This window comes from Pyrus communis, chromosome 8 (assembly GCF_041283825.1).
Source record: "Pyrus communis isolate YQ-2024b chromosome 8, ASM4128382v1, whole genome shotgun sequence".
In the NCBI taxonomy this organism is placed as follows: Eukaryota; Viridiplantae; Streptophyta; class Magnoliopsida; order Rosales; family Rosaceae; genus Pyrus; species Pyrus communis.
The window spans coordinates 7330363-7334141 of record NC_142572.1 but is presented as its reverse complement, the minus strand read 5'-3'; the positions used below and the strand labels follow the sequence as shown (position 1 = coordinate 7334141).

The window sequence follows — 3779 nt, the reverse complement described above, 5'->3', positions numbered from 1 at the left end:
AATCGCCTTTTGCATCTCCACCGTTGCACTTCAATAGCCTTGGCAATAGACAATAAAATATTAGTATTTTTTTTTATTTATAAAATAATACAAAATAATTTTATTTCTAATTTCGGATAAGATTTTTAATCGTTCTCGTTGCGCCACGTGTCATTATCCGAAAAGTTATAAAATAATACAAAATAATTTTATTTGAAATTTCGGATAAGATTTTTAATCGTTCTTGTTGCACCACTAGTCATAAAATCCGAAAAGACAATTATTGGTGATGGATTTTTGATAAGATTTTTAATCGTACTCGTTGCACCTCGTGTCATTATCCAAAAATACAATTATTGGTGATGGATTTCCGATAAGATTATTAACCAATCACGTCGCACCACGAGTCATAATCTGTTTACAATCTTTGAGGATAGATTTCCATTAGATTTTTAACGAATGACAGCATACCATGTGACATTATCTACAGCCTAATCCTTTATGAATCCTCCATATAATCCACCATCCATCCTCACAAATCTCACACCAATTTTCTCAAGATCTCTATCATTATTCATAGTTTTTGCTTCCTTCTTCACCAAAATCTCTATCATTATTCATAGTTTCTGCTTCTTTCTTACAATGTCTTCTTTTTCCTCAAGGATGATGTGGGAAATCAATCAGCAAGAGGAAGAGTTGTTTAACCAATCAAAAGGAATGTTCAATCTTCAGGTGGCCCAAAATGAGAGGGAAGAGGATGAGGAGCGTAGAAGGAGAGATGACGAAGCAAAAATGGCAAGAACTTCACATTCCCGTCGAGTCATTTAATCTATGGGTCAGATCTGCAGGCCTAGCTGTTCCGGAAACCTTGATAGAAGCAGGCAACGACGAGGTACGGAACTCTTGGACGATTATTTTGTCCGTAATAGTGCATTCCCTGATACGTACTTTAGACATCGCTTTAGAATGGAACACTATTTGTTCAACAAAATCATGATTGTTGTTTGCAACCATGATTCTTACTTTGTGCAAAAGAAGGATGCTTTTGGTGCTATGGATCTACTTCCACAGCAAAAAATTACTGCTGTCTTGCGGATGTTTTCATATGGAGCATCTGCAGACCAAGTGGATGAGATAACGAGGATGGGGAAATCAACCATTCTTGAGTCCCTGATGAGGTTTTGCGGAGCAATCAAATCTATCTACACCGCAAAGTACCTCCGAAAATCTACTGACATGGACTTGCAAAGGCTTTTGAAGAAGGGTGAGATACGAGGTTTTCCTAGGATGATTGGAAGCATCGATTGTATGCACTAGACGTGGAAAAATTGTCCAAGTGCATGGCAAGCCGCTTATGGGGACAAAAAAAGAGCAAAAAATATTATTTTGGAGGCGGTGGCATCTTTTGATACATGGATTTGACACACCTTTTTCAGGGCTCCGGGAGCTCAAAATGACCTCAACGTCCTTGCCCAATCCCCAGTGTTCAATGATGTCCTGCCAGGAAAGGGACCAAAAGTCACGTATTGCGTCAACGGACGTATGTACGAAGAGCCATACTACTTAGCAGACGGCATTTATCCAAGGTGGTCAACATTTGTCAAAACAGTGGCACGTCCGCGAAGTGCAAACGAACAACACTTTGTAAGCTGTCAAGAGGGGTGCAGGAAGGATGTGGAACGTTGTTTTGGTATCTTCTAAGCTCGCTGAGCGATCGTCAGGGGTGCTATCAGATTGTTTGATGTAGAGTCGCTTCGATCCATCATGATGACGTGCATTATTTTTCACAGCATGATTGTGGAAGATGAGTACGATTATGATGCCGTTGATGAATATGAGCCAGACACGATGACCAATTCAAGAACATGTATATTTGTGCTCATGACGCCACCGAATAACCCGTGCAACATGAGCCATTAGAAGGGGATGGACGTTACAATGAATTGATCATTCAACGATATACTATACTTCAAAGGCCATATGTGCACAATGCCCGACAAATTGATTTGATAGAGCACCAGTGGGAATTGAAACAAGCGCAAGATACTTAGGTTCATTTAGTGTGTTTGTTTGTTTTTTTTTTTATTGTGTGTTTATTTAATTTTATTTGGTGTGTTTCTTTTAGTTCATTTAGTGAGTTTTTGTTATTTGGTATGTTTATATAATTTTATTTGGTGTGTTTAAATTTCTTTTGAATAATTATTCTCTTAGTATAAATAAATTACCAAATTAAATAAAGTACTAAAATCAATAAATTGGAAACAAAATAAAGTACTCTATTCAATAAATAAGAAATTACAATCCAAAGTGATTGGAAAATTATGGGCTCCGATTACATAAAGTACTCTATTCATCATCACTTAACCAATTTGTGGTGCTAGGATGATCTTCTCTTGTCGTGCTAGGACCATCTCCTCTTGCTCTCGCTTCTCTTGCACGTCTCCTTCGCACCACATCCGCTTTCTCTGACTTCCAAAAATATTTAGAATTTGGAGACTTCCCTTCTAAAGGCGTGTTCATAATGTCACGATCTCATTGAGCCATTCTTTCTTCTCTAACCTGTTCCCTTTCTTGCCTAAGTAGCTCTATTTCTCTCTCATTAGCTTGAAATGCTCTCTCAACAGCTGCAGCATTTGCCTCCTCTCTAGTCTTATCAGCCTCAAATTTCGCCATTTCCTGCGCCAAAGTCAATTCACCTTGGCGAGCAAGTTGTTCCATATACTTTGCATAATCATTCTTCGAAGCACTCCCTTTTCTTTTTGAAGCCTTCTTACCTTCAGGCCTAATTGGATAACGGGTCGATCCCGACGCTTGTTCAGGAGGGGGCATTTTAGGCACTTTGTCTGCTTCATCTTCATGAACATGCGAGCCATGATCAGGTGTAGAGTGTAGAGGGGTGTTGTTCATGAAAACTTCTGAACCGACATGCACAACTTTGAATTTAGGACAAACTTTGACAATATTCCAACATTCCCACCGATTGAATGATTTATTTTTGGTTTTGGCACCATACCAAGCTTGTGCTTGAAGTTGCTACACCATGCGGGATAAGAAATAATTATAATGAAAGTAGGTAACAAATAAATAATACAAACAAATAAATAATATATTGTTACCTGATCCGCGTAATTTTCCTCACTTCGAATATTATTACTGGCTTGTGCCAAGGCGTCTCTCCACGTAGTAAACGATTGGCTAAGTAATTTCCAACGACTAGACATCGATTCTTTGGTTCTTTTCCCACCCATTTTCTTAAGATAATTGGTATGAATAAGACTCCACATTTCTCGTAACTGCATCTCATTACTCGTAAGCGAACTATGATTAACTTCAACCCAGCTAGTACACAACACAATATCTTCAAGAAGCGTGCAATTCATACCTGCATCAGTAGTCATTTTGTTGAAAAAAAATTGGATCAAAACTTTGAGAGAAAGATAGGAATATGGTTGAAAGTAGTTAAGAAAATATGAAATTGTGATGTAAGGTAGATGATAATGAGAAAGTATTTATAGAAAAGTAAAAACAATTTTTTAAAAAAAAAATTCAAATTTTTTTTTGGATTTTTATTCATTTTTTTACAATTTTTTTAAATTTTTTTATTCAACTAATTAATCTTTGCCGTTAGATTTAAAAAAAATTGAATTCCAACACTCCAGATTATGCCACATGGCACAACGGTAACATTTTTGAATTTTAAAACTATTTTTTTTAATAAAGGAGAATAATATCAACCATTGATCTCAGATCCAACGGTTGATATTAAATAAGATTCTTTTATTTTTTTACCGTTGAAAATC

At 36.7% G+C, this 3779-nt stretch overlaps 1 pseudogene; it reads right to left on the bottom strand.

Annotated features, from left to right (window-relative positions):
• Positions 1–2299: 2299 nt before the first annotated feature.
• On the bottom strand, positions 2300–3367 carry LOC148694688 (uncharacterized; annotated as a pseudogene).
• Between the last annotated feature and the right edge of the window lie 412 nt (positions 3368–3779).